Source organism: Panthera pardus, unplaced genomic scaffold (assembly GCF_024362965.1).
Source record: "Panthera pardus isolate Hobbes unplaced genomic scaffold, ASM2436296v1 HiC_scaffold_25, whole genome shotgun sequence".
Classification (NCBI taxonomy): Eukaryota; Metazoa; Chordata; class Mammalia; order Carnivora; family Felidae; genus Panthera; species Panthera pardus.
Window position 1 is genome coordinate 35,726,787 of NW_026526821.1, and position 22,674 is coordinate 35,749,460.

Below are 22,674 nucleotides of genomic sequence, written 5' to 3' on the forward strand. Positions count from 1 at the left end.
CTTAAGAATTCTAAACGAGATGCCAGATTTTGAAAATTAAAATATTCACTGCTTATATATTATATATACTCAGAAAGTAGAAGGCTTGCCAGCCAAGCAATTAAGGGCTTTGCTTGTGTAAATTGCTCATACACAAGTGTGCATAATTGCTTCTATCTTGCTAAAATCCCAGCATGCCGATGAATATCAACGCCACTTTTTTTTTTCTGTAAGACAAACATCATCATCAACACCACAATGTAAAGACTATCCCTTAATGCCTTTATAAGCCATTGTTTAATATTGAGGTTGAAGGGTGGAAAATAGCGTACAACCTCATCCACCAGCAGCATATCTACAACAACTTAGTCATGGTCCCTGGGCCATGCCTGGGTGCTGAAAGATTACAGCTCCCTGTCATTTAGCAAAGCTGTCTGCGTGGAGAGCAGCATGGATTCTTTTGGAGGGATTATTGGTCACCTCTCTTTGCTTTGCAGTGACCTAGTGGTCTAGACAGGATCAGAGAGTAGATCAGAGATTTGAAGGAGGTACCACATGCTAATACCAAAAACAAAAACAAACAAACAAACAAACAAACAAACAAGCAGTTTCTTTGCCCCTTAAAACCACCCCACCTTCATTTTAACTTGCTTTTTTATTTAAAATACATCCTCACTGATGCCACATAAAGCTTCAGTTGCCTCTAGGAGGGGAATTTAATAGGCTTTCCTTTTTCTGGAAAACCTGACTGTCTTGTAAGGATCTAGGAGGGATTTATTCAGAGCAAACAGATGAGAGAGCGTTGCAGCTTCTTTTCAGTATCTGGTATTGTGAGTTAAAGGAAAAGCTATTGCCAAGATCAAAGTCAGCACCATGTGACTGTCTATGCCGGATAAACTGTAGGGGGAAATCTATTATTACCATGACAGGGACAAGCTTTTATTTTCATGAGAAGGACCACTAATATAACATTAGAAAAATTTCTAAGGATAATGAGGGCATTCATTTCGTTTTAAGAACAATATGACTAATACACAAGTAAATTTTAAATGTATGAGAGAGGGTGATAGCGAGAAAAGATAAGGAGGGGGGCAGGGGAAGCTTAAAGCAAAATGGACAAGTATGAGCCTCAGTAATATTTAACAGCTGTTTGACCTTGGGTATGTCACTGAAGCTTTCTAAACCAGTTTCCTTACCTGCAAAACACAGAACTCACAGATGTGAGTTCTGCTTCCCTCATGGAGTTGTCATGAGTAGCAAAGAAAGATACTTGAGACAGGAGTGATGCCCTACAAGCAAAGGACTTAGACCTGGTCCAGTCTTTACTCAAGGGTTTTGAATGAATTTCTAAAAGAATAATGATCAAATTTCTGTGCATCAAAATCATCAAGAAAGTTTATTTAAAATAAAAGTGTTGAGGTGCCTGGGTGGCTCAGTCAGTTTAGCATATAACTTTTTTTTTTTTTAATGCTTATTTATTTATTTTGAGAGAGAGAGATAGGGAGCCAGTGGGGAAGGGGCAGAGAGAGAAAGAAAGGATTGCAAGCAACTCCTGGGCTCAAACCCATGAATTGTGAGATCATGACCTAAGCGGAAATCAAGAGTCAGACACTCAATCGACTGAGTCACCCAGGTGCCCCAAGCACCTGGTTCTTGATTTCCACTCAGGTCATGATCTCACAATCCTGTGATCCAGCTCCATATCAGCTCTGCACTGGCTGTGGAGCCTGCTTAAGATTCTCTCTCTCCCTCTCCTTCTGCCTCACTCCCACTCTCCTGCACTCTCTCTCTCTCTCACTCTCTCTCTCAAAAACAAAAATGAAATGAAATGAAAGGGAATGAAAAAACAAAACAAAACAAAACTGTCTGGTTTTATTCCACATCTACCAATTCAGAGTGAAACATGGGTCTCTACAGGCCCCTGAGTGATTGGTTATAAAGCACAAATGTGATGGGGTGGATGCATGATGTGCCATCCAGCTCCCCATTCAAGGAAGCCCCCGGAAGTATGGTTGGCAGATGATTTTCAATACTAAGCACGTTCAGGGATGGGCTCAACTACAGAGAGGTCACAGTCCCCGTTAGGCTGCCCACTTGCAATGACAGACCAATGTGGAGATATCAAGACCTGAACAACTCTGATGGGCCACTCTAGCTTTAGAGCTCCCTCTGGGGTTGGCCAGGGCTACTGTTGGGTCTCCATTACTCTCACCTTGTTTCTCTGCCCACTCTTGCTTCCCTCCTTTCTGTTCTTACATATTGTCTCCTTAATACACATCCCAAATACTAATCTCTGTCTCAGAGTCTGAGTCTGCTTCTTGGAGAAACCAACCTGTGACATTGGGGTATCATGGATCTAAAATTAGAGCTAATGACATTCTTTCTCATCCTAAAAGCCTTCCTAGTCCTCTTTGCCTACAAATTTCATTTCATGGAAGTTAAGGCCCTTCATGATTTAGTACCCATCTTTCTTTACTGCCCCATTTGTCCATATGCATTTCTTAATCCTTAGACCAACAAGAACAGACTGGTTTCTTTTCAACTGAGCATTTTCACAATAGAATCTGTTAAATGTTCCCCAGACATAAGCTGCTTGCTCTTTCTTTTTAAATTGGAATCTACTGGCCCATAAAAGTGCCTTTTCAGGTGCTACCTGATTCCATAGGTTCTTTCTTGATTCCCCAGTCTCACTCCTGCCTCATCCCCTTGCTGGGAGGTGTGTTATGTGTATGCTCTACTCATCAACTGAACTCCTTGGAAACAGCAATCCTTTGTTTTCCAGCATTTCATTTTCCCACATCAATTAACCTGGTGCCTTGGTCATAGATACATAAAGCATTTGTTGGATTAGTCAATGGTATTGAAACAGTAACTTACTGACTTGTACTGCTAGAAGAATCCCATAGACTATATCATTGAAGATCTTGCCCCCCTTTATTGCAAAGATAAGGCAGATAAAGTTTAGAGGGTTTGCCTGAAGTCGTATAATTAATAAACCATAATGGAACCATAATTCAGATCTACTACACATATATATCAATACTTAATTTTAAAATGAAAAACATACTAAGTAAACATTTGAAAACCCATTTTTGGTAATTTTTAACAGATTGTACAATCAATTTCCCACACACATGAGTATCTGAAACAAAAATTTGTTTGTAATTTAGTTATTTTGACCACTTCAAACACATTGAAGAATAGTCAAAACATGAAATACAATATTTTCTTTTGCAAAATTACTACACATGCCTACTTATACATATTCTGAAACTCAACCTCATGTATTTAATTCACTTCCTCATTATCTCTATATCTACTTCAATAATTCTTAGATTTAAAGTTACTCTTGTATTTGGTATTCAATGGTTTTCTAATGTTATTTTGGTAGCTTCCCAGGGTTTTAGTAATCTTACATGAACATGGAAAAGAAGTATTTATTTTCTCAAACAAGCTCTAACTGATGGTTATGGACTAATTTTTTTTTAATGTTTGAAGTACAATATGCATACATATGTACAAACTAAACATACCCATATGATCAGTTCCCACAGCAAGAAAGATAACATTACTAATGAGCAGAAGGAGTTAATGAAGCAGGTCTGTTTTATTCAGTTCTTGTTTATCTCTAAAGCCATGGTAATGACCTTTGGTCAACTCTGGAGACTAAACTCCTGGAATGTTCACATACTGACTAGGTAAAGATATTAGTCTACATGCCCAAAGCATTCAGTCAGGATGAACCAGATTACCAGCATGTTTAAAGTAAACATCAAGGATCATGATGTGCACCCAGGGCTTGGTTTGGGGTTTACACCATTTGGCAGAGATGTGACCAATTCTATTTAAGAACTTTGCACCCCAAGATACAAGTCAACCTTCCTAGGCATGAGAATCTCACACATGTCTTTGCAATTCCCAACTGGAAAAGAAGATACACCTATGCATTCCCTACAGGGGGCATACAAGAAAGTGTGCATTTGACCTCTTCTAGCCTTTGCCTATACAGTAAAACCTTGGTTTGCATAATTCATTCTGGAAACATGCTTGTAATTCAAAACACTTGTATATCAAAGCAAATTTCCCCATTAGAAATAATGGAAACTCAGGGGCGCTGGGTGGCTCAGTCGGTTGAGCATCTGACTTCAGTTCAGGTCATGATCTCACTGTCCGTGAGTTAAAGCCCCGGGTTGGGCTCTGTGCTGACAGCTCAGAGCCTGTTTCACATTCTGTGTCTCCCTCTCTCTCTGCCCCTCCCCCACTCATGATCTCTCTCTCTCTCTCTCTCTGTCAAAAACAAATAAACATTTTTAAAAAAATAAAAAGAAATAATGGAAACTCAGATGATTCGTTCCACAATCCAAAAATATTCATATAAAAATGATGACAATTACTGTAATATAATACAAAATAATAAAGAAAATATAAAATATAAAGAAAAATAAACAAATTAACCTGCACTTACCTTTGAAAACCTTCATGGCTGGTGTGAGGCAGACAAAAGAGAAGAGGGTTATTATGTAGGACGACTTTCACTATCACTAACGGAATCACTATCTATTGGCTCAAAGGAATCTTTTTCTTTTCATGCAGATTTAACAAGGTATCTATCCAATGACACTTGTTTTTGCCTCCTTTTGAGGATTTCACAGTAATGTGGCATTGCATTGTTCAACAGATTCATTGCTCACACAGCTACAGCCTTATTCGGGTGGTGCTTTTCCACAAAGTTTGCACTTGTTTCCCACATTTTACACATCTCCCTAATGTCATTTGAAGTGAGGGATTCCTCTGCCTCTTTCTCCTCCTCCTCTGCAGACGAGATGCAGATGTGGACTTCTTATAAAATCTTGCAATTTCAGCCACTTGCATACCTCATTCATACTTCTTGATGATTCCCTTCTTAACGTCCACTGTAATCATCTCCTTCTTCTTACCGCCTTTCTTTTCAACCTTTTTCTGCATGGGGGCCATTGTACATGCTCACATGGATGTTGACTACAGTGAAGTATTAATAAACTCTTGTCATATGCTGCATTTAATGTAACTGGCAATAAGGCAGAAGAGGAAAGGGTCTCTATCTGCAGACAGCCTGCCTAGAATGAAGCAAAGAATTCCTAAGCTTACTCTTGTAAGGAAAAGCAAAAAATGTCCATAGGTGCTTTGAAGTGACAAAAAATACACTGGTGCCAGTTGTGGGCACCTTCTAGTGTTCTGAAAAATCACTGATTTCTGCCAAACACCGCGGTCTGAAACCAAGCATCTGAGCATGGGAGACGATCACCCACAATCCTGCAGCAAGAGAGAGAGAGAGAGGGAGGGAGAGAGAGAGAGAAGAACAATTGGCTCAGTTGTGATCATGTGACATTCAGCCTCATATACTATTCGTATTACAAGACATCGCTCATTTATCAAGTTAAAATTTATTAGAAATGTTTGCTCATCTTGTGAAACACTTGCAGAACTTACAATCCTAGGTTTTACTGTGTATATACTTTTTCTGTTATTCCTTCACTGTATCCTTTGCTGGAATAAATCTTAAGCCATGACACTAACTTTATGCTGAATCATATTAGTCCTTCCAGTAGATTTCCAAACTAGCGGATGGTCTTGGGAACACTGAGACAACTAACACCTCTGAAGTCCCTCTCTTGCCCCTTAAATTCAGTATGTCCCCCAAGAATAACTACCATACCAACTTTTAATGGCATAAGGTAATTTTGCCTATTTTTGAACTATGTATGTTTGGTATCATACAGTCTGTATTCTTTTATATCTGGCTTCTTTCATCCAAATATTCTGTTTGTGAGACTCATGCATGTAGTGTTTGCAATTATAGTTCACTCATTTTGATTGCTGTAGGATGATAATCCATTGACTATACCACAACCTATGTTTTCATGCCTCAGTAGATAGACGTCTGGGTTGTTCTAAATTTGGGGTTATTATCAGTATTGTTGCTATGTGTATTTTGATACATGCCTTTTGTGAACATGTGTGTGCACTTCAGTTAGTTATATATGCAGGGGTGGAGATGTTGCATCATCGGGAATGTGTGTGTTGAGCTTCGGTAAATATCGCCAGAGAACTTTTCCAAACCGGTTGTACCAATTTCTCCATCCAGCAGCAGTGTATTAGAATCCCAACTGCTCCACATCTTTGCCAATACTTGGCATTGTCTCTCTTTTCACTTTAAACCAATCTAGTGAGAAGATATGGTATGGCATAATGGTTTTAATTTGCATCATTCTGGTGACTAATAGAGTTAAGCACATTGTCACATGTTTATTAACCAATTAGATATAACACATGAAGAACTTCCTCACTATTTTTTTTTTCTGTGGGGTTGTGCCTTTATATTTGATTTATAATATTCTGCATTCTGGATTGGAGTCCTTCATTGGCTATGTATTGCTAATATGTATCTTCTCTGACTCTGTGGTATGCCTTTCTATCCCTAGTAGAGTATTTGATCAACTGATCTGCTAACCTTACTCCAATTCCCTCTCTACCACATTTTTACTCGACAAATATTTATTAATTAACTGCTATGTATTTGAGCACTTTGTAGATATTGGGGGGAAATAATAAGCGTAATGATTCCTGTTTACACTCTTCTGAAAGAAATTAATGTAGCTTGCTTTCACCCTGAGCCAATTCATCTGAATTATTTAAAGGATATGGGAATATACTCTACCCAGTGTTTTAGGGTTCTATTTTCCAAGCACGTTTTTTTTACTAATCAGTCTTTTTTTTAGGGTTGTTGTAAAGCCTTGCTCTGTTCTCCCACTGAGGACTGAAAAAGAAAGAAAGACGAAAGATACTCCAGGTCTACTTTGCAATTTATTTCATGTCCCTGTTTATTTCATTCCCTTGGCCATAAATGTTTTTACAGCCACTCACACAATATGCAAATATTATGTCTTTGCTTCAGCACCCTAGAAGCAGACCCTGAGATAAGGATGTATGTGCAATCGTTTATTTAGGATGTGAACCCAGAAAACACTGGTAAAAGAGTAGAGGCAGAGAAAAGCAGGCAGCCAATAAAGGGTACGCTATCAGGCAGGTTACTGCTCTGGATAACCAGATCTTAATCCTGGTGGGGAACTCTAGGGACCAGCATAGAACAAATGCCTTTGAGTGAATCTACCTGGTAGGACAAAGCACCTGGTATATTTATAAATGGTCTCCTTTCAGTCATTCGAGCTGCCTCTGAGTTGGGGGTATGTGTGTTAATTCTCCCAACAAATCCAGCCTGTCCATCCTCAGAAAGAGAAAGAGACAGTTCTGTTGCTAGATCAAGCACTCAGGAAAAAAAAAAAAAAAATCACAGGTATTGGCAGTTGGAAGTCAGATTTTTTGGTGCTGAGTTATAGAAGTTCAATTTCATTAGCTGGAATACTAAAGAGGAACTTGAAAAATAAAATAAATCATAAAGGATAAAGTAATTATGCACAAAATTTCATTTTCTTTTCGTCTTTTCTTCATTTGAAAAGATATTGACTACATAATGCTTTTTCTTAAAAATTTCCATTGCAATTATACATATCAGTACTTGGATCTTAGTTGGAAATGGCATCTGCTAGAATCTTTTATTAGTAGGACACTCTCCACTTACACACACACACACACATACACACACACACACACACACACATATATATATATATATATATATATATATATATATATATAATAGGCTATGAGTGAGAGCACCAAAATAATAAGGATATAAAAATAGCAATTTATTTTGACCTCACATCCAAGATGTCTGATCCAAGAAGTCAGTCCATCCAGGGTTAAAGTGGTGCTCCATGATGTGAGAGACCCGAGCTATTATCTTGCTGCCCTGTTGAGCATGGCTTCTATTCTCAAAGTCATCTTACTGTCTACATGGCAGCTGCCACTCCAGTTACCCTAGTCTCTTACTGCTGCCTAAAGAAATGGGAAGTATTATGGAAGAGATGCAATGCACTTCCTAGAAGTTGCACATCCTACCTCTGCTTAGATCCCATTGCCAAGAACTTGGCCATATGACCAGAACTAGTTGCAAGGGAGGCTGGGAAAAGGATCTTTATTCCAAGTGGCCACATGCCCAGCTGAAATGGAAGCTTTACTACTGAAGAAATGGGGAAAGAGATATTTGGGACAACTCTCACTCTGTCCTCACAAATTCAAAAATAGGAAATGTGAATTTTTAAAAATTTAAAACATAAGTAACTTCTACCAGAAAGTTTCAGCTTAAAGCAGTGATTATTTAGGCTTAAGAGAAAACCAGTATTTTCCTTAGACCCTTCTGAATTTATACTTAGGTCAAAATCTTATCAACTTAAAAAAATATATATGTAAATCAAAATGTAGTATTCAAACAGGATGGACCTATTCCAAGGAGAGAGGGGGTGGGTGGGTGGGGGTGGGTGTGTAAATTAGGATCCTACAAGGAGTCCTTCACTTTTTTTTAAAGTTTATTTATTTATTTATTTTGAGAGACAGAAGAGAGTGCAAGTGGGGGAGGGACAGAGAGAGAGAGAGGAAGAATCCCAAGCAGGATCTGCACTGTTAGCGTAGAGCCCAATGCGGGGCTTGAACTCAGGAACTGTGAGATCATGTCCTGAGCAAAAATCAAGAGTCAGCCTCTTGATGGAATGACCCACCCAGGCACCCATGGGGTCCTTTCTTTTTGATACCGGCAATGTTACAAAAATGGTCACACAACTTAATCCATGTGAAAAAGAGATGACGTAAGTACAATGAGCATATGGGGGAAATTTTTCAAACATGAATGTGCTTCAACAGGTCTCATTTCTCATCAGAGTGGTATTCCAATTCAAGCCATTTATTTCACTCCTGAATCTGAGGTATCTTTAAGCTGTAATAATATGATAAGCCTTTTAAAGCCCCATACTTCCTGAAAGTAAACATCGTTCCTCAGAAAACTGAGTGAAAGATATTGACAAGGAATAGGAGAGACATTTTCAAGCCAGACTTCCCGGTCACCATATGAAAGAAACCCAAGGAAAAACAGACAGTTGGCATTGTTATTGTTCAGAAATTCAGAAGCAGATTTCATGAGTAAAAATAAAACCGTGAGCCTCTTGACAAGGATGATGGGTAGAAACCAAAAAATTGTGATTCTCCTTGGGTGATTGTGATGGATAATCAAAGGCAGCTTTTTTATATTGATTGGCCTTGTCTTTCCAGAGACCAGAAATGGAATCCATCTGGACATTCGCTAAAGGACAACAGATGGAGTTACACCACATGACAGTGAGCTGTTCTCTCTCTCTCATAACCCACCGGTGGTGTTCTTTGTAAGAATAACAGTACTGGAGATATGGAAGATCATTTTTTTCTTATGGTTTACCTCCAGATTTGTTATGGTTGCACACTCTCCAAATCAGGAGAGAAAGTTACTTAAATATTCTCAGTGCTTTCCTTTTTTAAATTTGGAAAATAAGGAGAGACCAGCCAGCACAATTCTAGTATCTGAAAAGGTTCTGGAGCAATTAATTAAAGGCTCATTTGTAGGCACCTTGAAAATAAATGTATGTTAATGAGCAACAATATTCATTTTGCTTAAGTGGGTTATGCCAAATAAAGCAAACAAACTTTCTCATACAACTGTATGAGAAACTTTCTCATACATACTGTACAATGTACAGTACACTAGTCCTCATTTATTAACATGTGTTAATGGGGCACCAGGGTGGCTCAGTCGGTTAAGCCTCCAGCTCTTGATTTCAGCTCAGGGTGCTCTCATGGTTCATGGGTTCAAGCCCCTGGCCAGGGATCTCCATTGGCAGTGTAGAGACTACTTGGGATTCTCTCTCTCCCTTTCTCTCTGCCCTTCTCCTGCTCTTGCTCACTCTTGCTCCCAAAAATAAATAAATAAATAAATAAATAAATAAATAAACTTAAGAAAATGTGTTAATAACCTATATTAATGTGTTATTATATCATATGTTAAATTGAATTGGTTTCACCTATTCACAATTATCTCCTTTCCCAAATCTTCATCAGCACGGACCCCAGATCTGTATTTACAGCAGTGTTCGGGACCTAGTCAATATTTTTTCCTTCACTAGATCTCTTGTTATCATCTGCTTTTGTCTTCATCATCTTTAATATTAGTCATCTTTAATATTAGTCACTTCTTATTTCCTTGACTTCCATCTTCACCTTATATTTATACTTACCAAACAGGTTTCAGTCTGTTGTGGTTTTCCCGAGGTCTCCAAATTAGTTCTAAGTCTTACTGAAAGAACCTCTTTATCCACAGATAGAGGTTCTCCTTCTCCCCAGAAGCTTATGTCCATTTCAAATCCCCATTCACTTCACCAAGACCCTTAACCTTTCTTTTGAAATTCCCTTTCCATGCTCTACAAGGGCCACATTTGGTTTTATTCATTCCACAAAGTTGTAAAGATTCATGTAGCCCTTGGTTTTGTCCCTAAATTTCAAGGACAAAAAGACATGGGATAATGGCATTAAAAAACAAATCCATTATTAGGTGTTCACAAAAACACACAGAGTCTGAAGGTTGGTAAAAAACAGAGTTTTTCTCATCAAGTCACTAATCAGTCCCTCCAGGGTCCATCTGAGGTAGGCATTAGGTGGTTTTCCTCATTCATACTTTTTTGCTGGTCCCTTCCATGGTTTTATCTCTCTGGACCACCCACTGTTAGGGTCTCTCTTCCTTACGTTAGGTTCTCCCTGGTCTTCTATCCACCCTATAGAGATTAAGAATCCTTATCAGTTCATTCAATATTGTGAAGCCTTTGGAGATGGTTTCAATTCCTCCGGTTCCTTCCCAGAAAAATGCCTCCAAACTAACAAAATGTTCTTCTGTTAATATTGAGCAACTCTCAAAACATACATTGGGGACAACTTTATGATAAGGAGAGATCTCTTCTCAGGAAGGGGGGAAAGGGAAAGCAAGACATCTTGAAGATGCTTTAGTGATCCATATAAGAATAATCATCTCTGAACATCCTGTGCACCCTCAGGCTTCTAATTTGCCATAGTCATCATCCTCAGGACTAACTAATGTGCTTTATTTATACCCTGTTATCACTTTGCTGGAGACAGTCAGAGATGCAAGCAGATTTGACTCACTACACGTTTCTGTTCTGTAATTTTTCTGTTATTAGGGCAGAAGGGCAATCCTTTCCTACATGGAAGCTTAACTCAGGGTTCCTTCCTATGTGTCCTTTTCTGCATCCTCAAAATTTATGTTGCTTATTCCTACAACAACATATCTACTTCTATGGTGATAAATGCAAAGTTATCACACGTACATTCACTGACTCATCTCCTCTTTCATTCATTCCCAAATTGAGCAGTTATTAGGTACACATTACCATGCTAGGAATTAGAAATAGAAAAGTGATTTTAAAAAATCTATTATAAACAGTAGAGTATAGACAAGACCAAATTTAATCAGACAACCAGTGATATAAATGTAAAAACTAAAATAGTGAAAAGTGAACATAGAATTATATAGATCTAGAACAGCCTATAATAGATTTAACATAACAAGGCATGTTGGAATGTTTTAGAGAAAATTACTCTGTATCTGAGGTCTGAAGAAGGATAGACACTAACTAGGCAAGGGGTTTTTAGGTGAGGAGAAGATTACAGAGAAGGATTTTTCTAAGAAGCCCAAACCATAATTACAAACATCCCATGGTGCAAGGGAGCAAGAAATTTGGAGGAACCAAAGTTAAGAAAGGCCAGATGGCAGGATAAGTGAAATAGATGATGGGGATTAAGGAGTGCACTTGTCGTGATGAGCACCAGGTATTGTATGGAACTCTTTTTTTTTAATTTTTTTTAATGTTTATTTATTTTTGAGAGAGAGATAGAGTGTGAGTGGGGGATGAGCAGAGAGAGAGGGAGACCCAGAATCTGAAGCAGGCTCTGAGCTGTCAGCACAGAGCCTAATGCAGGGCTCGAACTCATGAACCGCGAGATCATGACCTGAGCTGAAGTCAGACGCTTACCAACTGAGCCACCCAGGCACCTCATGGAATTCTTGAATCACTATACTATACACCTGAAACTAATATAACACTGTATATTAAGTAACTGGAATTAAAATAAAAGCTTCAAAAAAAGAAAAAAGAGAGAGAAAGTCTGGAATGGCTGGAAAGTTGAAAGCAAGAGGAGTGTGGCTTAAGGTGAGAGAGGAGATGTAGGGTATGGGGGAGAGTCCATATCATGCAAAACCTTGCAGGAGTGCTGGCTGTAATGCAAAAGAGATGAAAAGCCATTGCCTTAGTCAGCTCAGACTGCTATAATAAAATATTATAAACTGGGAGTCTTAACTACAACAGAAAATTATTTCTCATAGTTATAGAAACTGGGAAGCCCAAGATCAAGGCACTGGCAGATTTGGTGTCTAGCAAGATACCACTTACTAGTAGAAACAGACAGCCATCTTCCCACTGTGTCCTAACATGGTGGAAGGGGTGAGGAACCTCTCTGAGGTCTCTTTTATAAGGGCATGAATCCTATTCATAAGAACTCAATCCTCTTGACCTAACCATCTTCCAAAGGCCTACTTCCAAATATTAGCATATTGGGCATTAGGATTTAACATATGAATTGGGGTAGGGGGATGGGTATAAACATTCAGTCTATGGTAGCCATTGAAAGAGTTATAAGCAGTGTGTGGAATGTAAAAAATCAAACTTGTCTGAGAATTTCACCCTGGAAAGCTGAATGGAGACTGGATTGGAGGAAGGCTGTACAAACTGACATGGAAAGAAGTCAATTTGAGAGATATTTATGAGGAAAACCTACAGAACTTGATCATTTGAATATAATGTGAGGAGGAGGAATTATTAAAGATAATTTTTAGGTTTCTATTTTAGGGAATTGGGTAGATGGCAGTTTAACTGGATGTGGACTAGATTTACAGGGAAGATGGAGTCTATGTTGATGGATTCTACTTTTTCCTCTTCTGCAGAGGAATTTGGTTTCATTCTGTATGTTAGGCTCAATTCTACCAGAAACAAGAACTTGAATGCAAGTGATTGTTTTGGGGAAGCAAATGTGGAACATGAGTAAGGAAGAAGGAAATAAGAAAGGGGCGGAAAGGAATCCATTTCTTGATGAACAGGTTAGCACTAAGGAGGCTTCTCCTGATGGGTACCTCTGAGAGATGGGTAGAACATGCCTCTGAATTGTTGCATCTGGGTGATGAGGAATCTGGAATATTTTAGTGCCAAATTCTATCCATTATTGGTTGAAGGACCCTCCTACAGAGTTAATTCATGACATTTATGGCCTGTCCTGTGCTCTAGTCAATAATGCTCTGGAAGCCAGAGGAAGCCTCAGGCTTTCTCAATAAGACATCAGATTGCATTGGCAGAAAGAAGGCTGAAGAAAAACCAATGGAGCATGGACAGTGGCTACCATCCTTGAATTCACTACTTTAAGATTTCAAAGTGCATTTCTCAATGTGCTTTTCCTCTATCTTGATGCTTTTGTCTTTTTTGATTACTGGCCCATTTCTCAGGTATTTTTCATTGCCATATTTTGAGTTAATCATTGATTCCATAAATTTTTTGAACTTCATGTTAAAATCATACTTTCTGTAACCCTCTACACCTGTAACTTTACCTTTTTTTTAAGTTTGTTTATTTATTTTGAGAGAGAGAAAGAGAGAGAGAGGGTGAGAGAGAGAATTCCAATCAGGCTCCATGCTGTCAGAGCAGAACCCTACACGGGGCTCCATTTCATGAACTATGAGATCACGACCCGAGCCAGTATCAAGAGTCGGACAATCAACTGAGTCATCCAAGCCCCACTATCTTTTTTATAAAATGGTAATTTATTAAGTATAAAGCCACACATGATTCTTAGAAAGTTGTGATGAAAAGCTAAGATGTACTCATAGCCGAGCATACAAAATATAGGTTACAGTGAAATAGTACTATAAATAATGTTGACTTAAAAACGCTCAAATGGAGCTGTCAGTGCTCTGGTCTTAAACTGGAAACAGAAAGCAACCCGGGTTCCTAAAGGACCTAAATCCAAAACTACTCCTTATTTTTATTAGTGACTTCTATGATGGGTTAGAGAACACATTTTACAACATTTGCTGATATTGCCAAGTTGGCAGGAACCACCAGCACTTGGAAGAGTGAAAATATAATATCTAATATACCACTGGACATAGATTAGATGCTCTATAAATACTTTGTGATTGATGGATTAAAATATAGTACAATCTTTGTGGACATTCCTCACAGATCCTATGCCAAAACATTCCACTCTCTTGGGGCCCCCATACTCACCCCCTCCTTCTTCGAAGATAACCTGATGCCCAACTTCATTAAGTTCAAAATCATCTGATTTTGGCTTCTCTCATTTTCACTTTCTCCACCAAAGGAATTTCTAGATTAACCCACCATTTTTTCTGCACGAAGCCTCTCTCCTCCTACCATCCCCCACGTCTCCCTCCGTTGTTTTTTCCTAGCCTCCTCCTGCATGTTAAGCTTTTTCTCATCATTCCTTCATTCTCCTCATTGGAAACCTTCTTAAGTGTTCCCTAGATTCTTTCCCTCATGTTGCTCCTCTGAGCATCTAAGTGCTTCTCTGGACAATAACCTCCGCCCACACCTCTACGTCCTCCTCCTCATTTATTTGTTAATCTCTCTCTCTTGCCTTAGAAGAAGCTGCATGTAAGAAGTCTGGTGTGTCATCTATACCCAGCCTGTGGCACAGCTCCAGTCCCCTGATAGGTGATGACTAATCGCTTAGTGAGGGCGTGCCAGTCAGCACTTTGCAGCTTATCTTCTTCCTAGCCCAAAACTTGCTGAAATTTTCCTTTGCTGTCTTCATTCTGCTGGTTCAGAGCTGTTCATCTCTTGGTCTTTTTTTCTAATATGTTGTAGTTTCTTCCAAAGCTTTCTTCTGTCCTTAGCCCTTTTCCTTCCTTCCCTAAATTCTCTCACTTGGGAATTCTGCTTGGAGAGGGTCCACTATCACTCCAGATCACCTAGCCTCAAGGTCTCAGCCACCTAGGAGCTCTTCCTCTGAGTAGCTTATCTCTTGCCTTTATCTCTTGGTGCTACCCCTTGTGCAGCTTACAAGGTCTTGAAAATTTAACAACTTGCTGCTTCTCTAGCACATCTTTCTTTTTTCCCTCTAGCACATCTTGAACTTTGCTACCTCCATGCCTCTGCTTATGCAAGTTCCACTGCCTATGGTGCCTCTTTTGCCCTTTCTCTAATATCCACATTCCCACTCTTGTGCATCCAGGAAAGCCCAACACCATACAACGTTTCATACAATCTTTCCAGTTGTCTTTTTAGCTCTCACTCTATATTATCTGAACCCCCACCCCACGGTATTTATTGCTTTTCCCTATACACAAGTTATATGATTATGTGACATCTTTTCATATTTCAGCCTGTTCTGGCTCCTGGAAGTGATCCCAGGACCATCACATAGATAGAAACAGACTAGGAGATGATACACATGCACAGCATGTTTTGGAGTTATGCCAGACCCACCTACCTCTGCCCCCAGATTCTTGTTCTCCCACCTCCTGCTTTCTAATTCCCTTTTATTTCATCATATATGCCCTTGGTACTCTAGTCACTGCTGACCCTCCACTTATGCAGTCTAGTTGGACACACATCTCTACTACCTTTGGATATGATTATATTACATGTCAGGATAATGGGACAAGGATACTCCAAACCCCACCCAGGACTTTCTAACATTCTAGATTCCAATTCAGGGTAGGGTGGCCAGCTGATAACGAAACTGAAATCTCTTTGAAATCAAGTACCAAATCCTATACATTTTTCTGTGCCCATTGCAGTTAATACTGATCCTTTAAAATAGTGAATAGCTAACAGTAAAATCTTAATCAATGTATTACTTTCTTTGTGCAGTAGATGACTAAAGAGATGGAATCTAGGATAAGGTGTTCTGAAGGGCATAAAAAGAGGAAAATTTATGTGTTTGGTGAGTCATCTGGGAAAACTTCTGTAAAGGGTTCTATACAACTGAGGAATCCGGACACCTAGAAAGTATTGGGAATTTGTACAGTTTAGTGATGAGATGAGAATGTCTGGAGTTAAATCTTGATTCCTAGAGATCTGTAACTTAACCTCTCTGTACTTCCTTTCCTCGATTGTGAAATGAGATTAATAACAGATTACACTGCATCAGGTTGATGGGGAGATTAAATAAGACAGCACCTATAATTAGTATGGAAATTAACATAATCTCTGATATATGTTAAGCACTCAACAAATGTTAATTATTTTCATCAAAGGAAGGAGAGTGTTGAAACAGAAATAGAGAATCAGAGAAAAAGTTTGCCTTCTTCCATAGTTTATCCAGCAGTGGACTTATGTTGCGTCTCCTTTATAGCCACAATATGGCCATGGCATTATTTAAAATAGATCAGACACCTAATCAGTTACTGAAGGGATCTTTCCATGCATGTCTCCCATCAACATCCTGGAAGTCTGCTAATTCAGTCAGTGGATGGGAAAAATAAGATGAGTATCAAGAGTCCCAGTTATTTTATGGGTCAGTACTAGAGGAGGCTCTCATGGTCTCTACTCACATGCCATTGGCCAGAACTCATCACATGATGGCTGCCAGCCCAAAGAGAGGCTGGGAGATGTAATGTGGCCAAAGAAAAAAAGGATAGAACACAAACATTAGTGAGCACCTGTGGTTTTGGCCATCAGTGTAATTTATTGGTACCATTCCTTAGGAGCTAGGGGACCATTTCCAGAGCATAATCATCACAGGAAGTAGAAAGCTCATGCTCACAACTGTCCCCACATCCTCTGCCATGGCCCCTCCCCCTCTCACCTGCTCACTCAAGGCCACATTGGTTTCAAGTGTACTGGGAATCAAGGAGCATAAAAACATGGTAGGGGAAAACTAGGGGAACTAGTTTTCCACTGAATTAACAGATGATTACAGAATTCCCTTTGCATATATGCACTGGGATAAGAAATACAAAGAAAAATAGCCAGATCCACCTAAAGCAAAATCTTCTGACCACAAAACTGAGTTGTCCTGAGTACCAAGTGTTCTGAAGATTGAGGTGAAAAGTGGATATGTTTTTCTCACTATATATATGTGTGTGTGTGTGTGTATACATATATATGTATATATACACATAGATATGTATATATGTATATGTATATATGTGTGTGTGTACATACATATATATATGTATATACACATACACGCTTTTTTTTTTAGAAAGAGAAAGTGGGTGGAGAAGAGGGGCAGAGGGAGTGAGAGAGAGATTCCATGCTCAGCATGGAGCCAGATGTGGGGCTGTATCCCACAACCCTGGAATCATGACCTGGGTTGAAATCAAGAGTCGGAGGGTCAACCGACTGAGCCACCCAGGTACCCCTCTCACTCAATATTCTCAGAGAGAGGTTCCCCTAAATAGTCTTGAGCTATTTTCTGCCTTTGCTGCTTAACATTTTTAGAGCTATTATTTTGTGCCAAAGTGACAAAAAATATTTAAGAATAATGTAAACTATAAAATCATATCTTAATGTCCATATATTCAAAGTTAAATATCAAATTCACATTTATGACCACTTGGTTTGCTTTTGGAATCATGACATCAAGGAAAACATTCATTTCAAGTAGTATTATTTCATTGCAGAATAATAAGCATAAATAGAACTTATTGTCCAGACACTGTTTTAAGTATTATACATATATTGCCACACTTAATATTACCCTGCGAGGTATATTTTACTATCTTCATTTTAGTTTTTAAAAAATGTTTATTTATTTATTTTGAGAGAGAGACGGAGACAGAGAGAGAAAGAGAGAGAATTCCCAAGCAGGCTCCATGCTCAGCACAGAGCTCCATGCGGGGCTCAATTTCAAGAACCAGAAGATCACAACCTGAGCCAAATCAAAAGTCAGGTACTTAACCAGCTGAACCACCCAGCCATCCCTTGTCTCCATTTTAAAGATGAAATTGTCCCTCAGAGATGCTAAGTACTTTGCCCAAGATCACACAGCTAGCAATAGGCACAGTAGTTACTCAATCCCAGACAGTGTCTATGCTCTTAAATTCAAATATTAGCTCTCTCCTTCACTCCCATCAAGATTTGAAATTAATTAAGCACAACAGAGAAGTTTTGATTCAATGGAGATACTATACACATTTCCTTTTACTTTTTAAAAAAGTATCCTATAACATATTATTTGAGCATGCATAAAATGTAGTAGGTAAAATATTCAGATAAAAATAAACCAGGAAGTCTGTTTGGGCTAAATAAATGTTTGTGTCCTCCAAATTGGACACTCTATGAAAAATATACTTAGATTCTTACTTTATTCTTGGTAAACAAATTAACATCTGTTATCCCAACTAGGCAAGTTTAGCCAGCCATGACGCTTCTGGTAAATATGTTCTGGAAGGTTTTTAAAATATATTTATTTTGGAGGCTTCAGAAAAGTAGAGTCAGCAGCTGGTAGCACCTAGCAAGGTTATTCTCCTCCTCTCTTCACTCCCATAAAAAAATTCTCTTTCAAAGCATCATATAGATGAATATGAAATGTTAAAATACTGAAGAGTCACAAGAGTGAAGGGTTGCAGCTCTATAAGTAGTAAGATCACCTGCATGAGATTTGGTTTTCCCAAAATTAATTTGAACAATTCCATTATTTATTTTACCCAGTACTAGACAAGGTCATTGGGAGATATATCCCAAATCCTCCACAAAAGTCACTGGACTAAGAGCATAAGGCAGTTGTATCATGAGACAGCAAAGGGCCTACTATGTCTCTGATGAAGTTTTTCTTCAGTTGGGTTAGATATATGTGGTATCATGGTCAAGAAGCACTAGAACCCATGGGGTGCTTGGGTGGCTCAGTCAGTTGATTGTCCGACTTCGGTTCAGGTCATGATCTCATGGTTTATGGTTTCAAGCACCACGTTGGGCTGTGCTGACAGTTCAGAGCCTGGAGCCTGCTTTGGATTCTGTTTCCCTCTCTCTCTTCTGCTCCCCAACTCTGTCTCTCCCTCTCTCTCAAAGATAAATAAACATTACAAAAAAATTTTTTTAAACAAAAAACAAGAAGCACTAGAACCCAAGCTGCATGAGAACGGGGGCCATGCTTTCTTTGGGAAGGAACACAGGAAACACAAGGGGCACCAGGAAACTCTTGGGGATGATGGTTAACTACCTTTAAAAAAGGACTTCAACCACCTCCACTTTGACCTCAGTCTGTGCTTTCTGATTAAGTTCTTCTTTCCAGCTTGTCTCTTACCTCAGGCAACAAAGCATCCCATAATGGCAACCAAAACCATCCCATCAATCCCTGATGCCAGCAAGACTGAAACCAAGACAATGATCAACCCGACCTTTCTGCCCACCTTCATGTACCCACCAACATTGATTCTACATTTCCCTCATATGAACTTAGAACTATTTTCAGCACTTTGAATACAATCTTTGAGACACTGTCATCTCAGTGTTGGCCTCACTGAAATCAATTCCCTTTGTTGCACTAGCACTAGTCTCTGTGCCTTGAGATTTTGTCAGCAGCAAGTGGCCAAATTTGTCTGTGTGGGATCCCCGGACCTCAGGTGCGATTGATCTTTGTGCCCTGGGTACACCTTGATTGTAGATATTGTTTCCTGTTGTATGCATGTATTAAAACTTATCAAAGCATATCCTTTAGACATAGGCAATTTGTGGTATGTCATTTTTATGTCAACAAAGGTAGTAAGTTTTTTTTTCTTAATGAAGTTGATCTTAGTGACTTCTAAAAGCAGCTTCTGGCAGGAATGATACAGGTTTTTGGCAAATCCTGGAGCTTTTCCCAGGAGGCCTGGGAGGACTTTCCCTACCCAGGCCTGAGGAGAAGAAAAAACCTTTCTTCCACAGATATGTAATGAACACTAGGTATGGTCCCAGGCTTTGAAAATAAAAAGGAAATTTTTCAAAAATAAATAAACATTAAAAAATTTTTAAAAAGGGGCATCTGGGTGGCTCAGTTGGTTAAGCTTCTGACTTCGGCTCAGGTCATGATCTCATGTTTCATGTGTTCAAGCCCCACATTGGGCTCTCTGCTGCTAGCACCAAGCCTGCTTTGGATGCTTTGCTCCCCTCTCTCTGCCCCTCCCCTGCTCTCCCTATTTCTCAAAATTAAATAAATATTTAAAAAATTAAAAAAGAAATAAAAGAAAAAGGAAATTTTAAAAATAAAAGATCATACCTTAGGATCAAGAAACAAAATCCACCAATCTGCAAAATATACAAAACAGATCTAAAGTAGAATAGCAAAAAAAAGAAAAAAGAAAAAAGAAAAAAGTGGGCAAAAGTAGAAAGTTAATGCTAAATGAAATTGAGAATCAGAGATGCGTCTTAATATCAGACAAAGTTGAATTTACAGACAAAAGTATTAGATAAAGGGCATTTATTTTCCATTATGACAGTTGAGGAGCTGAGGAACTCAGTGGGTGTGCTCCCCAGGATAAATAATAAATAATAATAATAATGATAATAATTTTTTAAATTAAAAATATATATGATGATTTAAAGTTTCTAGAAATGGTAAGGGAATACAGCAAATAAACAAATATCGGTTTAAGAAAATCTACCAAAGGAGGTGCCTGGGTGGCTCAGTTGGTTAAGTATCCAACTCTTGATTTCAACTCAGGTCTTGATCTCAGGGTCATGAGTTTGAGCCCTATTCTGGGCTCCATGCTGGGCACGGTGCCTACTTAAAAAATTTAAAAAAAAAAGAAAATCTACCATATTTCATTAAGAACAGTGAGTCTGTGGTATTTGGACTGACCATTCCCTCTTTGCCTTCTAGTTCTGTAGGATAAAGCTTCACTCTAGACTAGTGCAGCCAAAACATAGGGTGCCCTCTATGCCCCTTCCTACTTCAGGCCTATCTTACTGGGAGGGGCAGGATTTCAATGCTTCTCACCCTACCCCCAGCTACTTGTTGCTAAGACTCAGTTCTGGGAGAGTTTACCAAAGAGGTGGGTGTCCCTGGTCTGCCAGCTCCCATTGGTGGGAAGGAGGTTCCAGGTTCTACCTGGGCACAGCACCTCTGGGAATGCTGAGGTCCCATACCTTGACTTGCACAGCCATGGTTCTGTGCCAGGAGAGGTGGGCTGAGATGGCCTGAGACATCTGCTTCTCCCTTTTACCTGGGGTTCAGTTCCAAAAATATACGTGCTGCCGTCCCCATCCTTAGCTCCAGAGTCCCAGATGTGGACTGGGGGACAAAGCAGGCCTTAAAACAGCTCCTTATGTCTTCACAAAGGAACTGACTTCCTTGCAGCAAAGTATAGAGACACTCAAACCTCAGGGTGCTCTCAAAAACAGTTGGAGGTTGTGCTGAAAGGTAATTGGAAGGAGATTGGTAGATTCACTGGAAATACAAATTCAACCGTGGGAGAGGCAGTTTGCCCAGAGAGAACTAGAATCCCTCCTGGGCTCAGAACAAATATAAAACACTAATATTTTGTAACTATCTTTTCAAAGGAGCCTAATTTGATGGTATTACTTTGTAGAGCCTAGGACATTGTTGTAAACAATGGAGCGATTGGCCACCAAATCAGTGATTCTTAATAGCTGGGTGTGGTCAATTTAAAGAAACAGCCAAAGAGAACATCACTATGCTCTGAGGGTGACTATAGGCTTACCCACCACAGCCCCCACCCACACCCCACCAACAGGGGCATCATTAGAGGCTTCACACAGTGTGAAGAGACTCCACTAAAATTCTCCATCCAGTCACTAAACAAATAAGCAAATAATAATAATAAGCCCTGGAAGTGAGGAGGGTGGGAGTAGAGGTGGGGAGAAGAACCCAGAGGGACTACATTTCTAAAATATTACAAGACATGCAAAGAAATAGGAGTGTATGACCCATGAACTGGAAAAAGAGCAAGCAACTGAAAGTACTTTTGGGAGCAACCAGATGTTGAATCTAACAAAGACATAAAAATGGCCACTATAAATATGTTCAAAGAACAAATAGAAACCGTGATTAAACAGGAAAAGAAGGTACAATGACAATGTTGCCTAAAATAGAAAATATCAGTTAAGAAATAGAAATTATTAAAAAAAAATGAAGAAGAAGAACCAAATGGAAATTCTAGTTGAAAGGTATAAGAACTGAATCCTGGAGAGTAGATGGTATGCCATTCCTGTCTTTGGTAACTATGAAAAGGACTTTTCCAGCATTTCCTTGTTCTCCTCTTAAACAAGCAATTTCAATTATTTTTCCATTACTAGTTCTACTATGTGTTCTCCCATCTAAACAATCATTTAAAAAATATTTGCAAGTAATGCATTAAATTGATTTAGTAGGAAAAAAGATTTGCTTTAATAGCAGTGGGCTTCATGAATCTGACAGAACAATCTTACTGAAAAAAATGTTCTTAAAATAAATGTTTCAAGGAAGGAGCCAAGATGGCGGACCAGCATGGAAGTTCTCTGCTTCTCTCATCCTTGAAATGCAGCTAGATCAGCACCAAACCATTTTTGCAAACCTTGAAAATTGATCTGAGGATTAACACAACAATCTGCATAACTTGAACCACAGAACTTGGCAGGTGTGTAGCACAGGGAGGTAAACTGGGGAGAAAGAAGCCATGGAGAGTAGGGGGCTGTATTTGTGGAGAGAGGACAGAGAAAGGGGGAGAGTACA

At 39.1% G+C, this 22,674-nt stretch overlaps 1 protein-coding gene across 2 annotated transcripts in view; it reads right to left on the reverse strand.

Annotated features, from left to right (window-relative positions):
• PAK5 (p21 (RAC1) activated kinase 5) overlaps positions 1-22,674 on the reverse strand; it is a 316,773-nt gene that overhangs the window by 293,747 nt on the left and 352 nt on the right. Inside the window, exon 2 of one of the 2 annotated variants that reach the window (XM_053890435.1) lies at positions 4,854-5,271. The exons of the other annotated variant lie outside the window; for it this stretch is intronic. The gene's annotated coding sequence lies outside the window, so the exon portion shown is untranslated. The remainder of the gene's footprint in view (positions 1-4,853; positions 5,272-22,674) is intronic. 2 annotated transcript variants of the gene reach the window in all.